At 48.8% G+C, this 15,450-nt stretch overlaps 1 protein-coding gene and 1 long non-coding RNA gene across 18 annotated transcripts in view; one reads left to right on the top strand and one right to left on the bottom strand.

The window, feature by feature from the left end:
* Nucleotides 1–1,398: 1,398 nt before the first annotated feature.
* On the bottom strand, nt 1,399–10,905 carry LOC146395339 (uncharacterized). Its single transcript, XR_014832478.1, has 4 exons — nt 10,387–10,905; nt 4,893–8,008; nt 3,717–3,867; nt 1,399–2,724 (listed from the first exon to the last, which is right to left on the bottom strand). It is a non-coding gene; the product is annotated as an uncharacterized LOC146395339 (long non-coding RNA).
* Nucleotides 10,906–11,055: 150 nt separating this feature from the next.
* Nucleotides 11,056–15,450, top strand: part of ELMO2 (engulfment and cell motility 2) — a 40,968-nt gene continuing 36,573 nt past the window's right edge. For 7 of the 17 annotated variants that reach the window (XR_014832461.1, XR_014832460.1, XR_014832462.1 and 4 more), the window contains exon 1: nt 11,056–11,137. The gene's annotated coding sequence lies outside the window, so the exon portion shown is untranslated. Of the gene's footprint in view, nt 11,138–15,032; nt 15,166–15,256; nt 15,419–15,450 lie in introns of all 17 variants that reach the window. The other 10 variants (XR_014832463.1, XM_021078303.2, XM_085004080.1 and 7 more) reach the window with 2 other exon arrangements.

Below are 15,450 nucleotides of genomic sequence, written 5' to 3'. Positions count from 1 at the left end.
CCCCCAGATCCACTACACAGACTGCTTTATGACTTTCCTGGGACACATTGGCAGGATGGTGAGTGGGAGTGGGAATCTGCCCAGCATCTCTCTCCCAGAGTGGCTTTATGTTTTTATTTAATATATGAAGCTATTTAACCCTCACCACCACCCTGAAAGGCAGTTGTCATTATCCTCGTTTGATAGGATGATAAACCTGAAGAAATTACAAGCTCTAGTGACAAGGCAGTGGTTTAGGCATCTGGGATCGGCAGTCAGACCGATGGAGTTGCTTCTGACTCCGTGATGGAATGCTCTGACCCTCAGAGTCTTCTTCTTGAAGTGGAGTGACAGCCTCTTTTGTCAAATCTCTTGGGATGCCACTCATCCCTCATCCTTCAAGGCCAGTGCAAAGGCACTGTGGCCACATCCAAGGATTAGAACCACCGGGGCTGGACGCGCACCACATTCTACCACTTCCTCTGTCCCTTCGTTCACTGGAGGCGCACTTTGCTGGGGATCAGCTAATCATGTTTGCATTTGTGCCCACCACCAGAGAGGAAGCCACTGGAGAGAAGCCTGAGGTGACGTCCCCAAATCTTAGAAATAAGGCTGCTCTCTGCCACGTAAATAAGGCACACCAAAACATGGGCTGGAAATGGAGACCTAGAATGTCATCTACTCAGTTATTAAGCTTTCATCTCAGCTCCAAACCCACCTGTCCTCTCTCTGCTTTGTGATGCTGGCGCTGGGATTCTGAGGATTGCACTGCAGCTTTGCCAGCAGCCCCCTTCCAGTCTCTGTTCTGGAGGGAGGGTGCTGGCAGGAGCTCCAAGCCTAGAAGAGAAAAAGGACTTGTTCTTTTGGAATTCCTGTGTGGAATTCCTGTGACCGTCACCCAGCATCACTCATCCACCTTGGCAGTGGCTGTGCCTCCTGTAACTCCAGTTGAATCCAGTTAGCTCTCTCTTCAACACTTGCAGAAGCCTTCTTATGCCCCTGCAGAAACCAGCCCTGGCTGGACACCAACCCTCAAACCCACGCGTCCCACCCTCACAGCCCCTCCTCTGAGCTCAGACAGCTGACCGGGGGGCCCCTCCTCAGAGGTTTCAGAAACCACTTCTAAGTTTTTTAATACCAATGTCTCTCCTTTGTTCCCTGAGCCTTAGTGGTGGTAGATGTTTCCTGAAGTCACTACCTCCCCCGAGAACTTAAGAGTTCTTTTGATCCTTTTTTAGATACCAACTTAACAACTTTCACCTAGTTAACAATTCTTTCTATTGATTTATGTCTTTCAAAGAACAGGTGTGGTTTCTAACTCCTGACTAGATCCTGACCCACACATCCCCTCGAGGGGTGCACCCCCCCCCCCCCGCACAGGCCAAGATGTGACTATGCGCTGAAATGAAGACAAAAATCTCCAAAGAAAGAGGTTGAACATCAAAAAAGGGTGGGTCAACCACTGAAGCCTGGACCGACCATGAGAACCAGCAGCAGGAGCCCCAGCAGGACATCCTCAGCAGTGACAAGGGGACAAAGCATCATCATCCTTAGCCCAGGTGACGGTAAAGAGGTCTGCTGGAGGGTAAGACCACCACTCAGTACGGCAGCCAGCTGAGTTTGTAGCTTCTTTATGTGCAGGAGCGCTGGGCTGGTCAGCATAGTCTTATGAGCAAAGCAAATGGCTCCCCTATAGGTTTGGGGAGAAGCTTGCTTTGGGATCCAGTTGACTCCAAAAGCAGGAATGGAGCGATGCCAGCCTCAGATGCATGTTCATTGCAGTGAATCTGCCGCATACTGGCTGGTTTTCAAAGCACATACTTTCGCTGCTTGGTTGGTTCTAGAGGTAGGGTCAGTGAGGTGAGTTGCTCTGTTAGGTTTTAGACCAATTCTGGTGGTTATTTATTACTAGGACTATAGAAAAATCAGTCTTTTCTTAGGAATGTGCAGGCTTTTTAATATTCACATCTCTTTTGGTCCTCCTGCCTCCGTCTTTGAATTCGACCAGCCGTTCTCAACACAGTCTGATCACAACACCCAAGAGATCTCTTTGCAAAACTCAAATCAGACCTTGTCATGCCCCTGCCTCCACCCCTCTCATGGATTCGCATTGCACATCAAGCAGAACTGAAACTCTTGACCACGGAGCTGACAGGACCTGCATACGCTGGCTTTTCTCTGCCCTCCTCTCCCCTTTATTTTATAATCTAAGAACCCGGTTCAAGTCAAGGTCTCTCCTCTCTGTCTCTTCTGCCTGGAACATTCTCCCCTTCACCATTCACCTGGAAAACTCCTATTCATCCATCAAATCTCAGTATAATCATCACCTCCTCAGAGAGGACTTCCCTGACCGTGCAAGCCTCCTGCTTTAGTTGCTGAAATGTGGAGCAGTGAGGCCAGTCATTCTCCCAGAACATCCATCCCTGTTTATAATAACACATTCTATTTAGTTAGTTAGCTAATTAGTTAATTTGCTTGTTTGTCTGCTCTCTCCCCTGCAGGGCTGCGAATGCTCTGAGGGCAGGGACATGTCAGTTTTGCTCACCATTATGTAACCAGTGTCTGGTGTGCACCAGGCTCAACTATTTGTGGAAGGAAGAGATAAACAGGGGAGTCTTCCTACAATAAACAGAAGCCCTTCCATGTGGTCTCCTCCCCGGCCAGATGTTCAAGGCCAGGCCCTCGGCAAGAGTGGATCTTCATTTCTTCTATTGTGGCCATCTTGGCATCTCAACAAATGGGCACCTGCTCCAGACAAACCAGGCCAATTCAGTAGCAGTCATGGCAGTGACTACAGTGGCAAAGAGAGCATGGACCAGTAAAGGAACACCCACCCCATACCCAGGGCTGGGCTGGGCTTACAGTTCCAAGGATGAAGGTGAGGGATGGGGAGACAAAGGGGCCCTGGGTCACTCTCCCCACACCCAACAGCGACACACACACACACACACACACACACACACACACACACACACGTTTGGCCGATAACAACCACCCCATTGGCTGAATGCCCGCTCAGAGCTGTAGGCAAGATTTTTGCTTGGTTTTTCCTCATATAACCCCCTCAGCAGCCCCATGGGTCAGTTGCTGCTGTTACCCCTATTTTACACATAAGGTTCATGCGTTTCAGAGAAGCCGAGCAAAGTGCCCGAGGACCCGCAGTAAAGATGGCAGTGTTCAGCCTGCATGGCCATGTCCGTCATTAAAGTGGTGACGTTCTCCCACATTCATTGGTAAATAATAGAAGCCTCAAACCCCACTTCTCCAGCAGCCCTGGCCTCTCCTTCCATAACCCCTTCACCTCCCCACATTCCGGTAACTAAAGGGTTAAAGCGTGCTGGCCATATGGGATGGGGGCAGGGGCAGAGCAATCCTCTAGGAATCTTCTCCAGGAGCTGTCTGTTCTGATCAGTCCGTATTCATGCCTCACTGGTTGCTAAATATTTCACATTATTGCTGAGGATTCTCTGGTTCTGTTGTAACCAAGATCTTCCCGCTGGAGAAGCAGATCCAGGGGGGCCCTAGCTTAGCGCTGGCTTGGGGCTTATCTCCGGTTCACAAGGATGCAGTGGGCTGTTAAGACCATCCCGGGGAGGGATCTACAGCCTCCCCACCCCCACCAGAGTCCAGAAGCAGCAGACTCACCACCAAATCCTAGCATGCTTACCATTCTCTAAGAAATGACTGAGCCATTGCTGTGTATCGGCTCTCAGGGAAGCTGTTTACAGGGGACTTACCAGGGGGCGCTCTGGGCATGAGGAATGGCCATTTAGTGGTTTCCAGAGCACAAAGGATGCTGAGGTTAGAATCCATTTGTCAAGTCCCAGATCCTCGACTTGATAGCCACATAGCAAATGTCTTCACCTCTCTGTGCTTCAGGCTCTTCTTCTGAAAAATGGGGGTAATAATAATAATAATAATTCTGACTTCAGAGGGTTGGGGTGAAGGTTCAATTAGATGCAGTGTGTAAAAGTCCCAAGGAGTAAATAAAATGAATGCAAAATCTTTAAAACAGTGTCTGTCCCTACCCTAATGTTATATTGGTAAGTGGTAGAGGTAGCTATTATTTTTATTTACTGGGTGTGCTAGACATTCACTGAATACGTTCCCCTGATGCCCTTCTGCCCCAACAGACACACACAGAGCTATAGATGTTCAAAAAATGATTTACACACACATACACACACACACACACACACACACACACACACAGCTATAGATTTTGGAAAATGATTTCCTATGCCAGCAGAGGGCGCTGGTCTCACACAAGCGGCAGGACTAGGTCCCTACTGGGGTTGACAAGTAACTGCTCACCCTGGGGTCCACCTCCTACCCACTGCCCCTCTTCCACTCACACACTGTACAAGATAAGCCCCAGTTCCTGGAAGAAAGATCTTCACAAATTAGGTTATGGTGAGTTATGTGAACCCCCAACCTGCAAGAGCTAAGGCCAGACTGGCTGTCTGCCTCCTGCCCTTTGCTTCCCACTCAAAGAACCAAGTCACCATGAATTTTCTTAATGATGCTTTATTCGCCTGTTTAGTCATCTTTCTTTTTCTGAGGCAGAGGATTGTCTTAAGGGAGACAGCGCAGTGTTGCAGAAAACACCCAGGCCTTGAAGTTAGACAGATCTGGATTTGAATTTTGGCTTCACCACCCCACCAATAACCCTGGGCAAATGTCTCCACCTCTCTGTGCCTCGGTTTCTTCATCTGTGTAATAAAGGTAATAAGAGTAAGTACCTCCTTGAAATGTGAGGATTGAACGAGATAAATCATGTAAAGACCTCGGCACAAAATCTCAAATGTATCCAGGCCTAATAAGCGTTTGAAAATAAAGAGTGAAATGCCCCGGTCTATTGTTTTCAGTGGCTCGTATGAAGAGAAGGTCATGTTCTTTGAAGTCAGACTGACCTGAGTGCCAGACAGGCTGTGTGGCAAGTTTCCTTTCTCCTCAGTCTTCCTCTTCTTAAAGTGGGTACGCTAGTGCTCCATAGAAACTTGGCAGGTTTAAATGAGATCATGAATATAAAAATCCCCAATATGAAGTCTTTGTGCATAGTAGATCTATAATAAATGCTGGTGCTATTTCTTTTAGCAGATAAACATAGGTTTTAGATTTTCTGATATGGTGGCAGGAATTGTATTTCGACAATAATTGTGGGGGGGGGTGGCCACACCTACAGCATATGGAAATTTCTGGGCTAGGGATAGAATCAGAGCTGCAGCTGGGGACTATGCCACAGCCACGGCAATGCTGGATCCAAACTGCATCTGCAACCTACACCGGAGCTTGTGGCAACACCGGACCCTTAACCCACTGAGTGAGGCCAGGGATCAAACGTGCATCCTCACAGAGAAAATGTCAGGTCCTTAACCCGCTGAGCCACAGTGGGAACTCCTCAACAATAATCGTTGGCGAAAAGGGACATGCTTAACTTATGAGTATTTACGAAAGTTCAAACATGGTGTGAGTCAGGTTCATAGAGACGCTCTAGTTGCCCGTGATTTCTTTGTATTTGCTTATTTGATGATGCAGTAATATGATACTGACCACGTACTATGTGCCAGATATGCTCTACCTAACATATCCCCGATACAGCCAGAAACAAGTCAGCATCCCTGCTGTTAGAGCCTGCAGCTAATGTGGAAGTCAGAAAACAAAACAGTAACATGGCAGCAAGCGCTAAGAAGGCGATCGGAGCAGGATACGGACACAGAGTGGGGTTGGAGGGGCTGGATTAGAGAAGATAGGGTGGTCAGGGAAGACTCGCCTGAGGAGGTGTTAGAGCACAGTCTGAATACGATGAAGAAGTAGGCCACGTGATGATCGGGAGAAGAGCATTCCAAGAGCGGGAACAGCAAGTGCAAAAGCACAGAGGAGGGAAGACACTGCGTTCCAGGAAGGAGAAGTCAGACCTGTAAGGCCCAAGTGGAGTGAGCTAAAGGGAAGGTGGAAAGAGCCAAGTGCCAGGTCGGCTAAGGTCTTATGGATGGTGAAGCTTTTGCCTAGGGCCCCTGCACTCTGGACCACAGCACAGCATGGGTGGATGCTGATGGGAATAACCAAAACATGGATTTGCAGGGGAGAGGGGATAACAGCAGAAGCAAAATTCTGAGTAGATGAGAAGAGATGAAATACTCCTGCACCCACAGGATCACCCTCATGAAGGATCAGAGAGGGTGCGTTTATAGCAGGAGGGGATGCAGAGCACTCAGGCACCCATGCAGGTAGATGGGTGGATTTGCAAATGAGAAGATGAGATTGTGTCCTTTCTTTCCCTCTTTCCCTTCTTTCTTTCTTTCTTTCCCTCTTTCCCTTCTTTCTTTCTTTCTTTCTTTCTTTCTTTCTTTCTTTCTTTCTTTCTTTCTTTTTCTCGTTCTTCTTTCTTTCCTCTCTCTCTTTTTTAAAAAATTTTTTGCTTTTTTTTTTGAGGCTGCACCCACGGCATATGGAGGTTCCCAGGCTAGGGCTCTAATCGGAGCTACAGCCACAGCCACACCAGATCCGAGCCACATCTGCCACTTACACACAGCAACTCCGGATTGTCAACCCACTGAGCGAGGCCAGGGATCGAACTCACCACCTCATGGTTCCTAGCTGGATTCGTTTCCTCTGCACCATGACAGGAACTCCTCTTTCTCTCTCTCTCTTTCTTTTTCTTTCTTTGTCAGAGAGATGATAAAATCATTAACCAAGAGTGAGGAGTTGAGGCGGAGGAGAGGAGAAGATTCAGGGTAGCCTCTGGGTGAGTGAGAGTGAGTTGGCCAGGGAAATGGGTGGTGAAGGATTTCCCCATGCTGGGGAGGACCTGCTTGAGCCCCAAAGGGTCTGTATCTTTCTCTGGTCCCAGTCAATTACTGGGCACAGGGGTGGCAGGTAGCGATTTAGGTTGAAGCAGAGTTGGGAGTCTCCAGGTGAGCAGATGGAAAGAGAAGGGAGCATGGGGGCCGGAGGGGCGGGGGACGACACACACCAAGGAGAGATGATCATGAAGTTCAGGGAAAGGTGGTGAGCCGGCTAAGGAGGGACGTGAGGCCACCAAGGGGATGACAGATGTGGAAGGTCAAAGAATTAGAGAACTGAGAGGAGTGTTTCGATATGCTCCAGTTTCAGATGCGATTTTAGAGGAACTGAAAACAAAGGCAATAAAGACTTATTGAAGGCCTACTATGATTTTTAAAACTATATACAATGTATTGAATGATGTGCCTGGCACCATGCTAGGTGTTGGACATTTACTATATCTCATTGAACTCTCACAACAATCTCAGGTCGGTCCTGTTATTATCCCCATTGTACAGATGAGACTGAGGCTCGGAGAGATTTAGTAAGTTGCACAAGAACATGTAGCCGGTAAGTAACCGTATGGTTAGGCCATTCAATATGGATGTTCTCTTGCTCTCTGTATATCCCTTGCTCTACCAGGCCCTGTTTCACTCACAGGACTATCCAGTCCTCTTAATTATGGGGATTAACTAGTTCCTGGTAACTGATGGGCCCACCTGATGTCATTTCCCCCTGTAAATGGTCCTCCCACCCCTGGGTAGCAGAGTGCCATGTCCTGCCCACTGCTTGCTGTATTTGGAAAGGTGTTGCTCCAGGACCCTTCGTGTAAGATCCTCTGTCCAATAAGCCATTGATGTCTCTGTTACTGTCTCCAGGCTCTTTCTTCAGTCTTGGGGGCCTGTGGGGTGCAGCCCAACAATAACAAAGAGCTCCGTATAATGACAAGGCCCAGGGATGGTAACTATTACGCTTTACCATGTGCCAGACACTGTGTTGGCTTTGTATGAGGATGACATTCAGCTTCATGTACTTCTTCGACTTGATCCCAGCCTGTAAACAGGGCACCTGTCCTCTGTTGCCCAGGGGTAGCAGCTGGGAGTTGGAGGTGGAGGGATCTGAAATTCTTGCTTTGTGTGCAGTCTTGGTGGAGCTGTCCGTAAGGGTTCCTGCCTTCCTTGGCTAGGGGAGGGCATGGTATGCAGGCTCAGCCAACTGGACTTTTGCACCAGGCATCTTGACTCTGATCAAAGAAAGAGCTGATCAAAAAAAGGGAAAAGAAGATAGGACTAATTCATTTTGGCTACCTAAACACCCAAAGCATCTCTAGGCTCCATCCTTCTCTAAGCCTAGTCCTCTAGCTTCCTGCCCCTCTGTGAATTAGCCGCTAGCCTGCCAATAAGCTCCTTTTCTGCTAAAATTAGCCAGAGTTGGTTCCCAAGACTTGCAATTAAAGAACTTGCACTGGCAAATCAAGGGGCAGGAGGGAGACAAAGTATTTAAAGCTAAAGTGAATGATTCACTCCTTGGATAAATGGGTACTGAGCAGGGCCAGGACTAGGGTGGGGCAAGTGAGATACCCAGGGCACAAAATTTAAGGAAGCTTTCACTCAGGGTTGTGTCAGTGCAGGGCTAGCTCTGACAAACAGATACCCACCCACCCCCCACACCCCCTAGAAAAATCAGTGGCTTAAAGAACAAAGATTACTTCTCTTTCATGTAAGAGTATGAAGGGGCCTAAAAGTACCTTGAGTCAACAGGTAGCTTTATGATCATTTACTTTGTATGTGATGGTGCCATCATCCCCCACACATCATCATCATTATCCAAGGTCAAAGCTGGACACAGCCGGTGAGAAAGAGCAGGGAGGAGGCGGGCCCACTGACTAAAGGCCTTGCCTGCAGTTTCACACGTCCCTTCCACTGGCAAGAACTCACCCAGCCAATCTTAGCTTTAAGTGAGGCTGGGAAGAGAAGCTTAAGCCAGGCAGCCATGTGAGTGTGGAAGGCCAGGAGAAAGGGCTTTGGAGGGCCGCTAGCAGACTCCACAGAAGTAAGTCACTGCCCACGTGGAGCCTGTTTCCAAGCAGATGCTATTCTCAGTAATAAAAGTGCTGGGTAGAAGCACCCTGGGGGCTTAGGGAGGGAGGTGTTCCTGGGCTGCAGTAATTGGGAAGGCAGGAAGGAGTGGGAGAACGTTCCCAAAAAGGGGAACTACAGGAGTTACCACTGGAGCCTGGGAAAGGTAAAATGAACTTGGCCTGTTATCTTGCAATGGGGCAAGAAAAAGATCTGCTAGACCAAGGTGGAATGCTCATGCCTTCCCATAATCCACTTTTGTAGACAGAAGATGAAATTGGGAGTGAGGAAAGCTGGACCTGAGTTCAAGTTCCTGAATTGACCTCGAGTAAAAAGCCTAAGCTTTGCAAGCTTTTGACTCCTCCTTTGTAAAAGGATGAGGATGATCATCAGCAACAATAATACCTTAATAATAATTTTTAAAAGTATGGGAGTTCTCCTGGTGGCGCAGTGGGTTAAAGATCCCGAGTTATCACTGTAGTGATTCAGGTTGCTGCTGTGCCACCAGTTCAATCCCTGGCCCTGGAATTTTCATATGCCATGGGCACAGGCAAGAAAAGAAAGACATTTTTTTGAACAGTAAAGTAAAATTCCTTGTTTTACAATAAAATAAAAATTTTAAAGTATGACTAGAAGTTCCTACTGTGGCTCAGCAGGTTAAGAACTCAACATTGTCTCTGTGAGGATGCAGCTTAGATCCCAGGTCTCACTCAGTGGGTCGAGGATCCAGTGTAAGTTGCAGATGTGGCTGGAATCCAGTGTTGCTGTGGCTGTGGCAGCTGCAGCTCCGATTCAGCCCCTAGACCAGGAGCTTCCATGTGCCACAGATGAGGCTGTACAAAGAAAAACAAAGTGTGAATAATAACAAGGTTGCTGTGAGAATCCCACAAAGCAAAAGTCTATTAAACACTTTTGTATCCACAGCCCTGTAGACTAAGAGTGGACAAATTATAGCCACAGGCCACTGCCTATTTTTGTAAATAAAGTTGCATTGGAATCCAGCCACACGCATTGGCTTACATATAGTCTGTGGCTGCTTTCAGGCTATAACAGCACAGCTGAATAGTTTTGACAGAGGTTGTATGGCCAAAAGTATTTCCAATGGTCATTTATGGAAAATAAACTGATGACTTCTGCAAGGGCAGTGGCAATGTTATCTATTCCTAAACCTCACCCTCCCTGAGCATCACTGTATTCACCAGTAAAATAGGACTAATAAGAATCATCTTCACTTCGAAGATATTTTGAGGATCAAATGAAACAACATATGTAAAACTGCTTTTCTGATGCTTTCCTGACAGAAGCACCATCTAAATGGGAGCTGTCATTTAGTTTCTTTGCTGGGTAAGAGTTTCCTTATTTAGCCTCTCCAGCTGAGGGTCGGTAAAAGAGGCAACAAAATACCCACCATCCATTGTGGTTGTAAGGATCTGTGAGACCAAAAAAAGGTTAAAGCATAAACTTTAGAATCAAACAGGCACAGGCTGGCATCTTGCTCAGCCCATCACTAAGTCTGCCATCAGAGGATCAGCGTAATACCTACATCAGAGTTGCTGTGAGTGTAAATGGAGATAGCACGAGCGAGCGCGAGGCCCTGGCGCAGTGCCTGGCCTTGTTCCGATCTGCAGGTGCAGTGACGAATACCACCTCCCACGGGTCCCTACCAACAGTACAGCTGAGCTGTACCCCTCTGCCTCTGCTCAGCGCCCACGGTCAGCCCTGGGTGCCGGTATAATTAGCTCCAACTCGGTGGTGAGCAGCCGCGGCTGCTCACAGCCTCTGACATGACTGTCACTTCCCACTCAGTTCTTCAAGCCACAGTTATCCCACTGATGAGTGCGTTACATGCCCGCCGGGCACAGGGCTTAGTGCCACCAGAGGACAGCTGAGCCCTCAAAAGCTCTGATTTATCACAAGGAACCCAGGCAGTGCCAAAAGAAAAGTTTGGGTGGGGTGGGGGGCTGGTAATGCCTCTTGAATTTGAGGAGAAATCCCATTCCTCCAGAACCCATAGCCTGGGGCGGCAGAGGAGGCCTATGTCTTTAAGAGGCCTCCGCTAGCTGGGCGGGGATCGCCGGCTTTTCCCCTCAGCATCTGGGCCCGCCCTCCTTTGAGTGACAGGCAATCAACCCAGTTGAAGGAGGAGAGTTCAGCGTGACGGCGAAGCGGAGCAATAGGAGCCCGGGTCGGCCTGCGCGGGGCGGGGTCCCGGGAAGGTGGGGCGGGCGGAGGCTGGAGGAGCGGCGGCGGCGGTGAGACCCGGTTGCGGGAGCTGGGCCTAGGTTGGCGTTCTGGTGAGTGAGGGGCGCGCCGGGGGCTCGGGCATTCCCGCCCTCGGAGCGGGGCCTGGCCTGAGGGACGCAGGGAGGAGAGGCTGGGCCGGGAAGCGGGCGGAGAGCTGCGGCCTGCTTCTGCCCAGGGGACCGAGGGGCTGGAGAGGGCGGGCCTGGGCTGCACCGCGCCGGTACGACAGGCCCCAGAGGGGTCGCGGCCCAGCTAGGTCCCCCGGACCTGAGGGGCACTGGGTCCCCGACAGGGAAGGGTCTACGGGTGGGGAAGAGGGCAGGCCAGGCCTCGAGGGGCGGGGGCTGGACCGGGTAGGGGTCGAGGGGTAGGGGAGGAGGAGGGTGGGTGGGTGGAACGCGGAGTGCGACGAGACGGTGAGGGAGGAGACGGGAGAGGGACCGAATGGGAAGGGGCTTGATAGGCGCCCAGAGAGTGTTTGGGGCTGGGTGGCCCCGGGCGCCAGACGCCCAGATCCTCTCGATGTCGCCACCCCCTTCAATAGACAAGGCTCTTCACCCCGCCCGGTCTATCCGGCCCGGCTCGGTAGACCCCAGTCCGTCTACTTGTATCTCCGCTGCTTGCTCGTCAGTTCAGCCCTCTTTCGCCTCTTACCCGGACCGATGCCGCGTCTTAACCAGATCTGCCCACATGCCCTCTGGCCGATCCGCAAGGGCCTTGCCCCTTGGCCGGAGGGCTCGGATCCGGACGCTCCGCTGCTTACAACTACGCCTCTTCCACCTCTTGCAGGGCCAGCCCCGGATCCTCTCCCAAGCCTTGGAGAGGGGAACCCACCGACCTCTCCTCCCTGGTCTCAGTCTACCAACCCCTCTTGCTCAATACTCTCCTCACCTTTTCGTGTTCCTTCTACATACCAAGCCCCAGCCCTACTCAGGGTCTTCACCCTTGGTCTTCCTACTCCGGGGCATATCTTCCCTGCCTGGCTTACTCCAGTAAATTCCTCTTTATCTTTCAAATCTCCACTCAAGTATCACTTCCTCAGGAGGCATCCCTGGCGCCCGACTCCCTCACCAAATGAATTCCCCACTTTCATCACCCTGTATACTTCTCCTTCACAACCCTTGAATGGCTGAAAATAGGCTTGTCTATTTCCACCAGATAATAAGGTTCACAGGGAAAAAGGTAGTATCTGCTTTTGCTTCTTGTATTTCCAGCATCTTGCACAGGGCCAGGCACTGTAAATATGTTTTAAATAAATGAATGGAAAACTTGGCTTTGGCAGGAGGAACAGGGTGTTCGTGTGAGTCATGTCCCTGAGGTCCTACACAAAAAGTGTGTCAGGGAGTTCCCTTTGTGGCTTAGCCGTTATAAAGAGTCCAGCTAGGATCCATGAGGATTCAGGTTTGATCCCTGGCCTTGTTCAGTGGGTTAAGGATCCAGTGTTGCCATGAGCTGTGGTGTAGGTCATATACTCAGCTCGTATACTCAGCTCGGATCCTGCGTTGCAGTGGTTGTGGCATAGGCCAGCAGTTACAGCTCCAATTTGACCCCTAGCCTGGAACTTCCATATACTGCCCTGAAAAGCAAAAAAAAAAAAAAAAAAAAAAAAGCGTGCTAGGCTCTGCGCTAGACCATTGGTGACCAATAGAAATACAATCAATACGTGTAATTTAAAAATTATTAGGAGTTCCTGCTGTGGTGCAATGGGATCGGTGGTGTCCCTGGAACGCTGGGACACGGGTTCAATCCCCAGCCTGGCACAGTGGGTTAAAGATCCCGTGCTGCTGCAGCACAGGTCATAACTGCGGCTAGGATCTCATCCCTAGCCTGGGAACTCCATATGTGTTAGGGCAGACAAAAAAAGGAAAAGAAAATTAGTTATTTTAAAATGGTTTTTTTTTTTTAGTAGCCACATTAAAAAAGTAAAAAACAGGTGAAATTACTTTTTGTAATATACTTTACTTAACCTAATAGACTCCCAAATAATATTATTTTGACATGTAGTCAATATAAAAATACTAATGAGATATTCCACATTTGTGTGTGTGTACTAAATCTTTGAAATCTGGTAGGAGTTTTACTCTTAGAGTCCATCTCAGCTTGTGGTAACCATATTTCAAGTGCTCAGTAGCCACATGTGGGGGTGTGCAATGCTAGAAGTTTTATATACCGGTGACATTTAATCACCTTAAGCCTTTTGAGGTAATTAGTGTTGTCTACATTTTACTGATGTACATCATGAAGCTTCTGAACGTTACGCTGCCTGCCAGCGGTCCTCCTAAAGTTCGTGAGTGGAGGAGGCAAGTTGAAGACCAGGACCCCCATCTATTCATCTGTTACCCTCTGCTGCCTCCAGGAGGTGCCAGGAACTTTTGGTGGTGCAAGAAATGGGGCTAAACTTCTTGAAAACAGTGGCACCTGCGAGTATGTTGAATATTCTGTCTTGTTCCATACAGAGACAGTGTGTCTGTATGCATTGGTACCACCTGCCTAGGGGCTCAGGAACATATGTATTTGGTGCAGTGGAAGGAAAAACCTGCAAGGCAAATGTTTCTTGATGCAGTCACCATAGCTCAGCACAGTCCCCACCAACTCAGCCTAGTCCGTACCAACCCTACTCTAGTCCTGGGTAGAAAAATATACACAGCCTGCAGCATCTCAAAGGTGCTAGGCATACAAGGCCTGAGTTAACAGTCTGGCCTTTCTGTGCAACAATTGCTCGTTGAGTGAAATCCTCACCACAGTGAGGCCAGCACTGTTCCAGGCCATTTAGGGTGACTGAGGAGTGTAACTCCCGGCCCTCATCCTCTGAATGCTAACTGTGTACTTGGAAAGACAAGACCAGGTCACAAAGTGATGAGGTTAAATGAGGTTCAGGGCACCAGGCTGATAAAATGAAGAACCGGAAGCAGTGTGTGCAGAGGCTGCATGGTGTGTTCCAAAGTGCTGGGTGGGTGGGGGGACGGGACACTTTGCAACTTGCTGCAATTCCCACATAGATGCTGCTTGGCTTTTTCACTTACCTGTCTGGCTGCTTAAGCATCAGAGTTTGTAAACCCATTAGACTGTTTTTTCTTTTTTGTTAAAGCATAGTTGATTTACAACGTTGTGCTAATGTCTCTTCTACAGTAAAGTGGCTTAGTTATACACATACATGCATTCTTTTTTTCTTTTCCTTTTTTAAATATTCCTTTCCATTATGGTTTATTCCAGGAGGTTGGATATGGTTTCCTGTGCTATACAGTAGGACCATGTTGTGTACCCATTCTAACTGAATTAGTTTGCATCTGCTACCCCCAAAGTCCCAGTCCATCCCTCTCCCTTCCGCCTCCCCTTTGGCAACCGCAAGTCTTTTTTTTTTTTTTTTTTGTCTTTTTGCCATTTCTTGGGCCACTCCCGAGGCATATGGAGGTTCCCAGGCTAGGGGTCGAATCAGAGCTGTAGCCACCGGCCTACGCCAGAGCCACAGCAACACGGGACCTGAGCCGCGTCTGCACCCCACACCACAGCTCATGGCAACGCCAGATCATTAACCCACTGAGCAAGGGCAGGGACCGAACCCGCAACCTCATGGTTCCCAGTCGGATTCATTGACCACTGCGCCACGACGGGAACTCCGCAAGTCTTTTCTTGTTCGGGGTCTGTTTCTGTTTTGTAGATAGATTCATTTGTGCTATATTTTAGATTCCACATGTAAGTGATATCATATGTTTTTTGTCTTTCTATTTCTGATTTACTTCACTTAGTATGATGATCTCTAGTTGCATCCAGACATACTGGTTTGAACTGAGTCACTAGGAAAGATTTGTTGAGCACCTGTTATGTGCCAGGCATTGTACGGCCGCTGCTTTGGAACTGACTATGAAACTCTCCAAGCTTCTTCTAGGAGAAAAGTAATAATAATAATAATTGTATGTTGATTTTCTTCCCCAATTACCTTCACAGGTATTCTCTCATTTTGTCATCAGAATACTAAAACCTGGCAAATTGGGCTTTTTTATGCCGGGGAAACAGGGCTACAGTGTTTTTGCAACTTCTTCAAGTTCACACTGTTGGAATGCTGCTTCCTCTGTGTCAGGTATTAAGTTAAAAGATTTACGTATATTATCCCACCCCATGTGTTCACAGTAACTTTATAGAGTGATATTGATTCGAGCCCTCTTTTGTAGATAAGGAAATGGAAATTCGTAGAGCTGGAGCCAAATCCAGGCCTGTCCCCCAGCAGAACACAAGCTCCTAACCTCATTGTTACTCTGCCTCGCTAGAAGGTCAAGGTTGGAAGAGCTTCACAAACGTCTAGTCCAATCTCCTCATGTAGATCAGGACCTAAGGTCAGAGAGGCTCGTGCTGGGGGCAGAGCTGG

The sequence above is a fragment of the Sus scrofa genome, chromosome 17, assembly GCF_054392235.1.
Source record: "Sus scrofa isolate SSC_HxYL_T2T_F1_AM1 chromosome 17, Sscrofa_HxYL_maternal_Yorkshire_Landrace_v2.0, whole genome shotgun sequence".
Lineage (NCBI taxonomy): Eukaryota > Metazoa > Chordata > Mammalia > Artiodactyla > Suidae > Sus > Sus scrofa.
The sequence above is the reverse complement of the archived record's forward strand: the minus strand, read 5'-3'. Positions and strand labels throughout refer to the sequence as shown.